Source organism: Coenobita brevimanus, chromosome 22 (genome assembly GCF_032717465.1).
Source record: "Coenobita brevimanus isolate Jiangsu-jjx chromosome 22, ASM3271746v2, whole genome shotgun sequence".
Classification (NCBI taxonomy): Eukaryota; Metazoa; Arthropoda; class Malacostraca; order Decapoda; family Coenobitidae; genus Coenobita; species Coenobita brevimanus.
Genome location: NC_136975.1, coordinates 12,234,513 through 12,249,977, shown reverse-complemented (window position 1 = coordinate 12,249,977; position 15,465 = coordinate 12,234,513). Strand labels below are relative to the sequence as shown.

The window sequence follows — 15,465 nt, the reverse complement described above, 5'->3', positions numbered from 1 at the left end:
TAGGCAGATTTTACGAGGATGAAACATAAATGTTCCATGTTTATGTGTGGTAGGCGCAAGGTCATGCTGGAGGGAGTTAGGCTTGTGTTTTTCAGGCGTGAAATTTACTTCATAATTACACTGCCTTCCATTAGAATGAAGTTAAATTTTTCCATGTGTGTCTTAAAAGCGATGTTATAGGCAAATTTTACGACAGTGAAGCATAAATTCTCTATGTTCAAGTTAGATATCTTAATTGGCGCAAGGTCTCATTAGACGGAGGTAAGATATGACTCTGTTTTTTACAGAACTAACATGCGTGTGTGTCTCCTTGGAGGGAGTTAGGGTAGGCATGTGTTTTTTGGGAATGAGATTAACTTCGTAATTACAGTGCTTGCCGTTAGAATGAAGTAAAAATTATGCATGTGTGTGTCTAAAAAGTGATGTTATAGGCAAATTTTACAACGATAAAAAATAAATGCCCAATGTTTAGGTTAGATTTCTGATACATTTATGCTCCTTTGATGTGAGTAACAAATCTGTTATAATTTCAGTGTCACTGTTTGTATAAAACAAATCAAGTTTCAGATAAATATTATGTTATAAGGTAAAGCCAAAAGCAAAGGTTCTTCAGTAACCCACTGCCAGGATTTGGTATTGCTCCCCAAAATTGAGTATCGTTCCTTCTCTTACTGTTGTAGTTTCGTATGTCATATACCAAACATAAACCAATAATATCTATAATTCATACAGCTGGCAGCAAAGTGGTTGTTCATAGCTTATGAAATTCGGTGCTTCTAATGTAGTACAGTAGTGATTTAATGATTGCAGTCTAAGATCTTTTGCAGAGACAGCCACGCGTTAAAGGTCACAACTCTTACTTTCGGCCTGTGACAGGGTGTGGACCACAGAGGGCCCTGTTTTATTAAGTGACCACCCTCGGGATTTTTTTTAATGTACCAGGGATCACTGATGCAGGAGGTAACTATTGTACAGTTTCTCACAGGGAAAGGTACATTGTCAGTGGAGTGAACGGAGCCAGGGCCTGATTGTCTGATACCTTCCAAAATTGTGCCAGGCAAGGCTGCCGCACCACCCCTATATATCCATACTGTGTTTATGTGTGTATATCTTTGCATCTTTCTCTCTCACACATGTTCATATGTAATTGTAATTGCTTGCCTATCATGGGTCAGTATTTGTTAATGTAAAATCACTATGAAAACCTAAAAATTATTGTGATGACTATGACGAGAAACTTCATGCATATGGTGTAATTATTAGGTCCCATGAATGTTATATGTCTTTGAGAATGGGTTAAGTCCTGCATAGCTATTATCTGTTTTATGAGTAATGCAGGGTATAAAGATATTATCTGAAAATCAAGTAACTATTATATGATGTTCAGAGACTGAACGCAAACAGAATTTTACTGTCATATTACCTTAAGCTTATGGAGTTTCATGGAGAGACAGACTGACAAATGAGGAAGGAGCACTGCGGTATTGATATGAATGTGATTAAGAAAGTTCAGAGAACTACTGTATGCTGAGGTAGTTTGGTCATGTGGAGAGAATGAAGAATAAAAGACTGACCAGGAGGCTTTACGTGAGTGAGGTAGAGGGGCATGGGAGAAAGGGAGACCAAGGATGAGGTGGAGTGATAGGAAGGTATACGAGAGAGGGTTGGAGGGAGGCCAGCCAGATGGTATGTGACAGCGTGACATGGAGGTGATTTGTTTATGGTCACACCTTACGGGGAATGAGACATTAGGCTATAGATAGGCAGATAGATATATATCACCTTAAGTGAGGTTGCTATTTAAGGATATTATACATTATCCATGAGTCTGCATCATGTTTTAGGCTGAACCTGCATTCATTCATTGCCAGATGCCATGTATCCCAAACGGGGTGGCCAAGGCCTTAGAGTTAATTGTTTTACAGGGAGGGGCACTAATCCTCCACCAACCCCACTTGACACTTAGGGATGCCAACAGCATCTGGTGTTCCCAGGCGGTCACCCATCCAAGTACTAACCAGACCCAACGTTGCTTAACTTCGCTGATCCGACGGGAAGCGGTGTACTCAACGTGGCATGCCCACCTGCATGCTTTGTAGAAATCAACTTTTTTTTTTATTATTTTTTTTTTTATAGTCCAGTGAATCTTGTGGTGATTTGTAGTCAATCTTGGTTTATGAAGTAGCTAGAAATCTGTTTACACCCCTCCTAGAACATTAACTATCTTCGACTTTTGCATAAGAAAACCTCCAACATAATGAACTTTTAAAACCATTTTCTGTTACTTTCCTACACTGAAACATGCACCTTATAATTGGCTATACTCATTCCTAAAGTTGGTCACTTATCATCAACAGATTTAAGATTCCCAGAGGGCAAGACGTTTGCAGTGAACTATACGTTTTCTCAGTATGTTGGTTTTAAATGTACAGCCGTACAAAAAAGTATCGTTACGACGTTGTGCTAAACAATATGACAAATGACTATAGTATAGGAAAAACAGGCAGGGGGTTAGGAAACTGTTGGTACCCCTGCATATCCAACAATGTTGGTTATGCATGGGATACAAGAGGCATTTCTTGTGTTTGAGGTAATAAATGCATCGATATGAATGTATCAACCCTTCGGAACAGCAGCCATCGTAGTGTTCGTTACGTATCTATTGGACCCCTGAGTAACGATACTTTTTTGTAAACCTTGTTATGCAGCATGTTCTGAGTCCCGATTTCTCGGTCACAGACACGGTGTGGTTCTGGGTTCTTTGTTCCTGACCGGGTCAGTACTGGCAAGAAAGAAAAACACAAACACCACTTGTCAAAAGGCACACTTATATATTACCAAAAGACAAATACACACACCATTTTATGAGCAAAGCTGAGGAACTTACAATGACTCAATATAGTGTTTACAACAACCATGTTCCACCTAGTTCAGCAAGTCTGACCTGTACACAGAGTTACATCTTCCTAATGTAGAGTAATGTGCACACAGTGTCACAGACAATATTTCATGAATATGTCAGGTACATTATGTTCAGCACACATGGACAGTACAGTGAGTCCTCAAAATACAAAAACTCGAAGTCTGAATGTCTCGATGGTACGAAAAGGGATACGAGAGGAAATGCGAAAAGTTCAAAATAGGCATACTGCATAGCGCCGTGCTCGCTTGTAGCGAGAAAATGAATTAACCCCCCTCTGGTAAACACATTTTTGTGTGCTTCCCAGTCGAGTCACGTCCATCCTCACCTCTCAGCTTCGTTGTACGTTATGCTGTTTTTCACTGTTCTTCACCTTTTCGTATTTTCACCATGCCTCCCAAGTGCCTTGCGTCATCATCAGTATCCGGGGAACCAGCTGCCAAGAAATAACGACAGTATACTCTGACTCTGGAGAGGAAATTGGAAATTATTAGATGCCACGAGGAGAGACATGGAGTCTCGGAAATTGGGCGAGCTTTAGCCCTTCCATCAACTGTTGGGACTGTGACAAAAGAAAAGGAAATGTACATGAAGATGGCCACCTCCTTCTCTTTATCTTCAGCCGCCTGCCAAGCCACGAGGACCCGCAGCTGTCGCATGGAGAAGATGGAGCAGCTTCTGATTGTGTGGATGGAGGACTGCCAGCAGAAAAGCATCTCTATGTCTCTGCCCCTTATTCAAGAAAAGGCTGTTAAAATCTGGGAGAGTCTGGGAGAAGAGGAAGAGGCAGGGAGTTCACCAGTGCCGTCCACCAGTAGCGACTCTGGGGCTGCTCCTTCAGTGCATTCCACTGGTGATTCCTCGACTGAGGTGTTTAAGGCCAGCTGTGGATAGTTTGAGCACTTCAAGAGTAGGGCCAGTCTCACCAATGTTCGAATTCAAGGAGAGTCTGCTAGTGCTGACATCGATGCTGCATCTTCCTTCCCAGAACACCCGAAGAAGATCATCGAGGAAGGAGGATACTCCCCCAAGCAGGTGTTCAACTTTGATGAAATGGCCTCTACTGAAAGAAAATGCCTAGCAGGTAAGAAAATGTCTTAAATCAATGTTTAACAAGTAAGTTTTTGGCAGGATACGGTGATAAAATGTTATGTGCATAGGAAGCAGTGCCATGTGTAAAGGGAACCATTGCCTTCTGTAAAGGGGGCAGTGCCATGTTTAAAGGAAGGCAGTAGCACGTGTAAAGGTAGTCCTGCTATTAAAGGAAAATTCATGCAGGTTATTCTTAAAAATGATGTTTTGGGATAAATTGTAAATGCTCCTTGTTTATGTAAGGTCTGTGCATTTGTCTAGTGAAATTCATAATTACACTGCCTGCCATTAGAATGAAGTGAAATCTATGCAAGTGTCTCAAAAGTGGTGTTATAGGCAAATTTTCAAGGATAAAACATAAATGTTCCATATTTATGTGGGGTAGACGCAAGGTCACGCTGGAGGGAGTTAGGCTTGTGTTTTTCAGGGGTGAAATTTACTTCATAATTACTCTGCCTACCATTAGAATGAAATTAAACTTTTCCATGTGTGTCTTAAAAGCGATGTTATAGGCAAATTTTACGACAGTGAAGCATAAATTCTCTATGTTCAGGTTAGATATCTTAATTGGCGCAAGGTCTCATTAGACGGAGGTAAGATATGACTGTTTTTTACAGAACTAACATGCGTGTGTGTCTCCTTGGAGGGAGTTAGGGTAGGCATGTGTTTTTTGGGAATGAGATTAACTTCGTAATTACAGTGCTTGCCGTTAGAATGAAGTAAAAATTATGCATGTGTGTGTCTAAAAAGTGATGTTATAGGCAAATTTTACAACGATAAAAAATAAATGCCCAATGTTTAGGTTAGATTTCTGATACATTTACGCTCCTTTGATGTGAGTAACAAATCTGCTATAATTTCAGTGTCACTGTTTGTATAAAACAAATCAAGTTTCAGATAAATATTATGTTATAAGGTAAAGCCAAAAGCAAAGGTTCTTCAGTAACCCACTGCCAGGATTTGGTATTGCTCCCCAAAATTGAGTATCGTTCCTTCTCTTACTGTTGTAGTTTCGTATGTCATATACCAAACATAAACCAATAATATCTACAATTCATACAGCTGGCAGCAAAGTGGTTGTTCATAGCTCATGAAATTCGGTGCTTCAAATGTAGTACAGTAGTGATTTAATGATTGCAGTCTAAGATCTTTTGCAGAGACAGCCACGAGTTAAAGGTCACAACTCTTACTTTCGGCCTGTGACAGGCTGTGGACCACAGAGGGCCCTGTTGGTTAAGTGACCACCCTCGGGATTTTTTTTAATGTACCTGGGATCACTGATGCAGGAGGTAACTATTGTACAGTTTCTCACAGGGAAAGGTATATTGTCAGTGGAGTGAACGGAGCCAGGGCCTGATTGTCTGATACCTTCCAAAATTGTGCCAGGCAAGGCTGCCGCACCACCCCTATATATCCATACTGTGTTTATGTGTGTATATCTTTGCATCTTTCTCTCTCACACATGTTCATATGTAATTGTAATTGCTTGCCTATCATGGGTCAGTATTTGTTAATGTAAAATCACTATGAAAACCTAAAAATTATTGTGATGACTATGACGAGAAACTTCATGCATATGGTGTAATTATTAGGTTCCATGAATGTTATATGTCTTTGAGGATGGGTTAAGTCCTGCATGACTATTATCTGTTTTTTAAGTAATGCAGGGTATAAAGATATTATCTAAAAATCAAGTAACTATTATATGATGTTCAGAGACTGAACACAAACAGAATTTTACTGTCATATTACCTTAAGCTTATGGAGTTTCATGGAGAGACAGACTGAAAAATGAGGAAGGAGCACTGCGGTATTGATATGAATGTGATTAAGAAAGTTCAGAGAACTACTGTATGCTGAGGTAGTTTAGTCATGTGGAGAGCATGAAGAATGAAAGACTGACCAGGAGGCTTTACGTGAGTGAGGCAGAGGGGCATGGGAGAAAGGGAGAACAAGGATTAGGTGGAGTGATAGGAAGGTATACGAGAGGGGGTTGGAGGGAGGCCAGCCAGATGGTATGTGACAGCGTGACATGGAGGTGATTTGTTTATGGTCACACCTTATGGGGAATGAGACATTAGGGTATAGATAGGCAGATAGATATATATCACCTTAAGTGAGGTTGCTAGTTAAGGATATTATACTTTATCCATGAGTCTGCATCATGTTTTAGGCTGAACCTGCATTCATTCATTGCCAGATGCCATGTATCCCAAACGGGGTGGCCAAGGGCTTAGAGTTAATTGTTTTACAGGGAGGGGCACTAATCCTCCACCAACCGCACTTGACACGTAGGGATGCCAACAGCATCTGGTGTTCCCAGGCGGTCACCCATCCAAGTACTAACCAGACCCAAGGTTGCTTAACTTCGCTGATCCGACGGGAAGCGGTGTACTCAGCGTGGCATGCCCACCTGCATGCTTTGTAGAAATTAACCTTTTTTTTTTTTTTTTTTTTTTTTTCAGTGAATCTTGTGGTGATTTGTAGTCAATCTTGGTTTATGAAGTAGCTAGAAATCTGTTTACACCCCTCCTAGAACATTAACTATCTTCGACTTTTGCATAACAAAACCTCCAACATAATGAAGTTTTAAAGCCATTTTCTGTTACTTTCCTACTCTGAAACATGCACTGTATAATTGGCTATACTCATTCCTAAAGTTGGTCACTTATCATCAACAGATTTAAGATTCCCAGAGGGCAACACGTTTGCAGTGAACTATACGTTTTCTCAGTATGTTGGTTTTAAATGTACAGCCGTACAAAAAAGTATCGTTACGACGTTGTGCTAAACAATATGACAAATGATTATAGTTTAGGAAAAACAGGCAGGGGGTTAGGAAACTGTTGGTACCCCTGCATATCCAACAATGTTGGTTATGCATGGGATACAAGAGGCATTTCTTGTGTTTGAGGTAATAAATGCGTCGATATGAATGTATCAACCCTTCGGAACAGCAGCCATCGTAGTGTTCGTTACGTATCTATCGGACCCTTGAGTAACGATACTTTTTTGTAAACCTTGTTATGCAGCATGTTCTGAGTCCGGATTTCTCGGTCATAGACACGGTGTGGTTCTGGGTTCTTTGTTCCTGACCGGGTCAGTACTGGCAAGAAAGAAAAACACAAACACCACCTGTCAAAAGGCACACTTATATATTACCAAAAGACAAATACACACACCATTTTATGAGCAAAACTGAGGAACTTACAATGACTCAAAATAGTGTTTACAACAACCATGTTCCACCTAGTTCAGCAAGTCTGACCTGTACACAGAGTTACATCTTCCTAATGTAGAGTAATGTGCACACAGTGTCACAGACAATATTTCATGAATATGTCAGGTACATTATGTTCAGCACACATGGACAGTACAGTGAGTCCTCGAAATACGAAAACTCGAAGTCTGAATTTGCGATCGTACGAAAGCGATAAATGTAGGACAAATTCCACAATACGAAAGTATCTGTCTCGATGGTACGAAAAGGGATACGAGAGGAAATGCGAAAAATTCAAAATAGGCATACTGCATAGCGCCGTGCTCGCTTGCAGCGAGAAAATGAACTAACCCCCCTCTGGTAAACACATTTTTGTGTGCTTCCCAGTCGAGTCACGTCCATCCTCACCTCTCAGCTTCGTTGTACGTTATGCTGTTTTTCACTGTTCTTCACCTTTTCGTCATTTCACCATGCTTCCCAAGCGCCTTGCATCATCATCAGTATCCGAGGAACCAGGTGCCAAGAAAAAACGACACTGTACTCTGACTCTGGAGAGGAAATTGGTAATTATTAGATGCCACGAGGAGGGACAGGGAGTCTCGGAAATTGGGCAAGCTTTAGCCCTTCCACCAACTGTTGGGACTGTGACAAAAGAAAAGGAAATGTACGAGAAGATGGCCACCTCCTTCTCTTTATCTTCTGCCGCCTGCCAAGCCACGAGGACCCGCAGCTGTCGCATGGAGAAGATGGAGCAGCTTCTGATTGTGTGGATGGAGAACTGCCAGCAGAAAAGCATCTCTATGTCTCTGCCCCTTATTCAAGAAAAGGCTGTTAAAATCTGGGAGAGTCTGGGAGAAGAGGAAGAGGCAGAGAGTTCACCAGTGCCGTCCACCAGTAGCGACTCTGGGGCTGCTCCTTCAGTGCATTCCACTGGTGATTCCTCGACTGAGGTGTTTAAGGCCAGCTGTGGATAGTTTGAGCACTTCAAGAGTAGGGCCAGTCTCACCAATGTTCGAATTCAAGGAGAGTCTGCTAGTGCTGACATCGATGCTGCATCTTCCTTCCCAGAACACCCAAAGAAGATCATCGAGGAAGGAGGATACTCCCCGAAGCAGGTGTTCAACTTTGATGAAATGGCCTCTACTGAAAGAAAATGCCTAGCAGGTAAGAAAATATCTTAAATCAATGTTTAACAAGTAAGTTTTTGGCAGGATACGGTGATAAAATGTTATGTGCATAGGAAGCAGTGCCATTTGTAAAGGGAAGCATTGCCTCCTGTAAAGGGGGCAGTGCCATGTTTAAAGGAAGGCAGTAGCACGTGTAAAGGTAGTCCTGCCATTAAAGGAAAATTCATGCAGTTTATTCTTAAAAATGATGTTTTGGGATAAATTGTAAATGCTCCTTGTTTACGTAAGGTCTGTGCATTTGTCTAGTGAAATTCATAATTACACTGCCTGCCATTAGAATGAAGTGAAATCTATGCAAGTGTTTCAAAAGTGTTGTTATAGGCAAATTTTCAAGGATGAAACATAAATGTTCCATGTTTATGTGAGGTAGGCGCAAGATCACGCTGAAGGGAGTTGGGATAGGCCTCATTCGGGGGTGAAATTTACTTCATTATTACACTGCCTGCCATTAGAATGAAGTTTAATTTATCCATGTGTGTCTTAAAAGTGATGTTCTAGGCAGATTTTACGAGGATGAAACATAAATGTTCCATGTTTATGTGGGTTAGGCGCAAGGTCACGCTAGAGGGAGTTAGGCTTGTGTTTTTCAGGGGTGAAATTTACTTCATAATTACACTGCCTGCATTAGAATGAAGTTAAATTTTTCCATGTGTGTCCTAAAAGCGATGTTATAGGCAAATTTTACGACAGTGAAGCATAAATTCTCCATGTTCAGGTTAGATTTCTTAATTGGCGCAAGGTCTCATTAGACGGAGGTAAGTAAGATACGACTCTGTTTTTTACAGAACTAACATGCGTGTGTGTCTCCTTGCAGGGAGTTAGGGTAGGCATGTGTTTTTTGGGAATGATATTAACTTCGTAATTACAGTGCTTGCCGTTAGAATGAAGTAAAAATTATGCATGTGTGTGTCTAAAAAGTGATGTTACAGGCAAATTTTACAACGATAAAAAATAAATGCCCAATGTTTAGGTTAGATTTCTGATACATTTACGCTCCTTTGATGTGAGTAACAAATCTGCTATAATTTCAGTGTCGCTGTTTATATAAAACAAATCAAGTTTCAGATAAATATTATGTTATAAGGTAAAGCCAAAAGCAAAGGTTCTTCAGTAACCCACTGCCAGGATTTGGTATTGCTCCCCAAAATTGAGTATCGTTCCTTCTCTTACTGTTGTAGTTTCGTATGTCATATACCAAACATAAACCAATAATATCTACAATTCATACAGCTGGCAGCAAAGTGGTTGTTCATAGCTTATGAAATTCGGTGCTTCAAATGTAGTACAGTAGTGATTTAATGATTGCAGTCTAAGATCTTTTGCAGAGACAGCCACGAGTTAAAGGTCACAACTCTTACTTTCGGCCTGTGACAGGCTGTGGACCACAGAGGGCCCTGTTGGTTAAGTGACCACCCTCGGGATTTTTTTTAATGTACCAGGGATCACTGATGCAGGAGGTAACTATTGTACAGTTTCTCACAGGGAAAGGTACATTGTCAGTGGAGTGAACGGAGCCAGGGTCTGATTGTCTGATACCTTCCAAAATTGTGCCAGGCAAGGCTGCCGCACCACCCCTATATATCCATACTGTGTTTATGTGTGTATATCTTTGCATCTTTCTCTCTCACACATGTTCATATGTAATTGTACTTGCTTGCCTATCATGGGTCAGTATTTGTTAATGTAAAATCACTATGAAAACCTAAAAATTATTGTGATGACTATGACGAGAAACTTCATGCATATGGTGTAATTATTAGGTTCCATGAATGTTATATGTCTTTGAGGATGGGTTAAGTCCTGCATGACTATTATCTGTTTTTTAAGTAATGCAGGGTATAAAGATATTATCTAAAAATCAAGTAACTATTATATGATGTTCAGAGACTGAACACAAACAGAATTTTACTGTCATATTACCTTAAGCTTATGGAGTTTCATGGAGAGACAGACTGAAAAATGAGGAAGGAGCACTGCGGTATTGATATGAATGTGATTAAGAAAGTTCAGAGAACTACTGTATGCTGAGGTAGTTTAGTCATGTGGAGAGCATGAAGAATGAAAGACTGACCAGGAGGCTTTCAGTGAGTGAGGCAGAGGGGCATGGGAGAAAGGGAGAACAAGGATTAGGTGGAGTGATAGGAAGGTATACGAGAGGGGGTTGGAGGGAGGCCAGCCAGATGGTATGTGACAGCGTGACATGGAGGTGATTTGTTTATGGTCACACCTTATGGGGAATGAGACATTAGGGTATAGATAGGCAGATAGATATATATCACCTTAAGTGAGGTTGCTAGTTAAGGATATTATACTTTATCCATGAGTCTGCATCATGTTTTAGGCTGAACCTGCATTCATTCATTGCCAGATGCCATGTATCCCAAACGGGGTGGCCAAGGGCTTAGAGTTAATTGTTTTACAGGGAGGGGCACTAATCCTCCACCAACCCCCCTTGACACGTAGGGATGCCAACAGCATCTGGTGTTCCCAGGCGGTCACCCATCCAAGTACTAACCAGACCCAAGGTTGCTTAACTTCGCTGATCCGACGGGAAGCGGTGTACTCAGCGTGGCATGCCCACCTGCATGCTTTGTAGAAATTAACTTTTTTTTTTTTTTTTTTTTTTTTCAGTGAATCTTGTGGTGATTTGTAGTCAATCTTGGTTTATGAAGTAGCTAGAAATCTGTTTACACCCCTCCTAGAACATTAACTATCTTCGACTTTTGCATAACAAAACCTCCAACATAATGAACTTTTAAAGCCATTTTCTGTTACTTTCCTACTCTGAAACATGCACTGTATAATTGGCTATACTCATTCCTAAAGTTGGTCACTTATCATCAACAGATTTAAGATTCCCAGAGGGCAACACGTTTGCAGTGAACTATACGTTTTCTCAGTATGTTGGTTTTAAATGTACAGCCGTACAAAAAAGTATCGTTACGACGTTGTGCTAAACAATATGACAAATGATTATAGTTTAGGAAAAACAGGCAGGGGGTTAGGAAACTGTTGGTACCCCTGCATATCCAACAATGTTGGTTATGCATGGGATACAAGAGGCATTTCTTGTGTTTGAGGTAATAAATGCGTCGATATGAATGTATCAACCCTTCGGAACAGCAGCCATCGTAGTGTTCGTTACGTATCTATCGGACCCCTGAGTAACGATACTTTTTTGTAAACCTTGTTATGCAGCATGTTCTGAGTCCGGATTTCTCGGTCACAGACACGGTGTGGTTCTGGGTTCTTTGTTCCTGACCGGGTCAGTACTGGCAAGAAAGAAAAACACAAACACCACCTGTCAAAAGGCACACTTATATATTACCAAAAGACAAATACACACACCATTTTATGAGCAAAACTGAGGAACTTACAATGACTCAAAATAGTGTTTACAACAACCATGTTCCACCTAGTTCAGCAAGTCTGACCTGTACACAGAGTTACATCTTCCTAATGTAGAGTAATGTGCACACAGTGTCACAGACAATATTTCATGAATATGTCAGGTACATTATGTTCAGCACACATGGACAGTACAGTGAGTCCTCGAAATACGAAAACTCGAAGTCTGAATTTGCGATCGTACGAAAGCGATAAATGTAGGACAAATTCCACAATACGAAAGTATCTGTCTCGATGGTACGAAAAGGGATACGAGAGGAAATGCGAAAAATTCAAAATAGGCATACTGCATAGCGCCGTGCTCGCTTGCAGCGAGAAAATGAACTAACCCCCCTCTGGTAAACACATTTTTGTGTGCTTCCCAGTCGAGTCACGTCCATCCTCACCTCTCAGCTTCGTTGTACGTTATGCTGTTTTTCACTGTTCTTCACCTTTTCGTCATTTCACCATGCTTCCCAAGCGCCTTGCATCATCATCAGTATCCGAGGAACCAGGTGCCAAGAAAAAACGACACTGTACTCTGACTCTGGAGAGGAAATTGGAAATTATTAGATGCCACGAGGAGGGACAGGGAGTCTCGGAAATTGGGCAAGCTTTAGCCCTTCCACCAACTGTTGGGACTGTGACAAAAGAAAAGGAAATGTACGAGAAGATGGCCACCTCCTTCTCTTTATCTTCTGCCGCCTGCCAAGCCACGAGGACCCGCAGCTGTCGCATGGAGAAGATGGAGCAGCTTCTGATTGTGTGGATGGAGAACTGCCAGCAGAAAAGCATCTCTATGTCTCTGCCCCTTATTCAAGAAAAGGCTGTTAAAATCTGGGAGAGTCTGGGAGAAGAGGAAGAGGCAGAGAGTTCACCAGTGCCGTCCACCAGTAGCGACTCTGGGGCTGCTCCTTCAGTGCATTCCACTGGTGATTCCTCGACTGAGGTGTTTAAGGCCAGCTGTGGATAGTTTGAGCACTTCAAGAGTAGGGCCAGTCTCACCAATGTTCGAATTCAAGGAGAGTCTGCTAGTGCTGACATCGATGCTGCATCTTCCTTCCCAGAACACCCAAAGAAGATCATCGAGGAAGGAGGATACTCCCCGAAGCAGGTGTTCAACTTTGATGAAATGGCCTCTACTGAAAGAAAATGCCTAGCAGGTAAGAAAATATCTTAAATCAATGTTTAACAAGTAAGTTTTTGGCAGGATACGGTGATAAAATGTTATGTGCATAGGAAGCAGTGCCATTTGTAAAGGGAAGCATTGCCTCCTGTAAAGGGGGCAGTGCCATGTTTAAAGGAAGGCAGTAGCACGTGTAAAGGTAGTCCTGCCATTAAAGGAAAATTCATGCAGTTTATTCTTAAAAATGATGTTTTGGGATAAATTGTAAATGCTCCTTGTTTACGTAAGGTCTGTGCATTTGTCTAGTGAAATTCATAATTACACTGCCTGCCATTAGAATGAAGTGAAATCTATGCAAGTGTTTCAAAAGTGTTGTTATAGGCAAATTTTCAAGGATGAAACATAAATGTTCCATGTTTATGTGGGGTAGGCGCAAGATCACGCTGAAGGGAGTTGGGATAGGCCTCATTCGGGGGTGAAATTTACTTCATTATTACACTGCCTGCCATTAGAATGAAGTTTAATTTATCCATGTGTGTCTTAAAAGTGATGTTCTAGGCAGATTTCACGAGGATGAAACATAAATGTTCCATGTTTATGTGGGTTAGGCGCAAGGCCACGCTAGAGGGAGTTAGGCTTGTGTTTTTCAGGGGTGAAATTTACTTCATAATTACACTGCCTGCATTAGAATGAAGTTAAATTTTTCCATGTGTGTCCTAAAAGCGATGTTATAGGCAAATTTTACGACAGTGAAGCATAAATTCTCCATGTTCAGGTTAGATTTCTTAATTGGCGCAAGGTCTCATTAGACGGAGGTAAGTAAGATACGACTCTGTTTTTTACAGAACTAACATGCGTGTGTGTCTCCTTGCAGGGAGTTAGGGTAGGCATGTGTTTTTTGGGAATGATATTAACTTCGTAATTACAGTGCTTGCCGTTAGAATGAAGTAAAAATTATGCATGTGTGTGTCTAAAAAGTGATGTTACAGGCAAATTTTACAACGATAAAAAATAAATGCCCAATGTTTAGGTTAGATTTCTGATACATTTACGCTCCTTTGATGTGAGTAACAAATCTGCTATAATTTCAGTGTCGCTGTTTGTATAAAACAAATCAAGTTTCAGATAAATATTATGTTATAAGGTAAAGCCAAAAGCAAAGGTTCTTCAGTAACCCACTGCCAGGATTTGGTATTGCTCCCCAAAATTGAGTATCGTTCCTTCTCTTACTGTTGTAGTTTCGTATGTCATATACCAAACATAAACCAATAATATCTACAATTCATACAGCTGGCAGCAAAGTGGTTGTTCATAGCTTATGAAATTCGGTGCTTCAAATGTAGTACAGTAGTGATTTAATGATTGCAGTCTAAGATCTTTTGCAGAGACAGCCACGAGTTAAAGGTCACAACTCTTACTTTCGGCCTGTGACAGGCTGTGGACCACAGAGGGCCCTGTTGGTTAAGTGACCACCCTCGGGATTTTTTTTAATGTACCAGGGATCACTGATGCAGGAGGTAACTATTGTACAGTTTCTCACAGGGAAAGGTACATTGTCAGTGGAGTGAACGGAGCCAGGGTCTGATTGTCTGATACCTTCCAAAATTGTGCCAGGCAAGGCTGCCGCACCACCCCTATATATCCATACTGTGTTTATGTGTGTATATCTTTGCATCTTTCTCTCTCACACATGTTCATATGTAATTGTACTTGCTTGCCTATCATGGGTCAGTATTTGTTAATGTAAAATCACTATGAAAACCTAAAAATTATTGTGATGACTATGACGAGAAACTTCATGCATATGGTGTAATTATTAGGTCCCATGAATGTTATATGTCTTTGAGGATGGGTTAATTCCTGCATGACTATTATCTGTTTTTTGAGTAATGCAGAGTATAAAGATATTATCTGAAAATCAAGTAACTATTATATGATGTTAAGAGACTGAACACAAACAGAATTTTACTGTCATATTACCTTAAAGCTTATGGAGTTTCATGGAGAGACAGACTGACAAATGAGGAAGGAGCACTGCGGTATTGATATGAATGTGATTAAGAAAGTTCAGAGAACTACTGTATGCTGAGGTAGTTTGGTCATGTGGAGAGAATGAAGAATGAAAGACTGACCAGGAGGGTTTACGTGAGTGAGGTAGAGGGGCATGGGAGAAAGGGAGACCAAGGATGAGGTGGAGTGATAGGAAGGTATAGGTATACGAGAGGGGGTTGGAGGGAGGCCAGCCAGATGGTATGTGACAGCGTGACATGGAGGTGATTTGTTTATAGTCACACCTTATGGGGAATGAGACATTAGGCTATAGATAGGCAGATAGATATATATCATCTTAAGTGAGGTTGCTACTTAAGGATATTATACTTTATCCGTGAGTCTGCATCATGTTTTAGGCTGAACCTGCATTCATTCATTGCCAGACGCCATGTATGACAAACGGGGTGGCCAAGGGCTTAGAGTTAATTGTTTTACAGAGAGGGGCACTAATCCTCCACCAACCCCACTTGACACGTACGGA

The 15,465-nt window shown here is 41.0% G+C and overlaps 1 non-coding gene and 2 pseudogenes across 1 annotated transcript; all 3 read right to left on the bottom strand.

Annotated features, from left to right (window-relative positions):
* Positions 1-1,969: 1,969 nt before the first annotated feature.
* LOC145392614 (5S ribosomal RNA) lies at positions 1,970-2,088 on the bottom strand. Its single transcript, XR_013896045.1, has one exon. It is a non-coding gene; the product is annotated as a 5S ribosomal RNA (ribosomal RNA).
* A 4,222-nt stretch (positions 2,089-6,310) lies between these two features.
* LOC145392554 (5S ribosomal RNA) lies at positions 6,311-6,429 on the bottom strand (annotated as a pseudogene).
* Positions 6,430-10,885: 4,456 nt separating this feature from the next.
* Positions 10,886-11,004, bottom strand: LOC145392553 (5S ribosomal RNA; annotated as a pseudogene).
* Between the last annotated feature and the right edge of the window lie 4,461 nt (positions 11,005-15,465).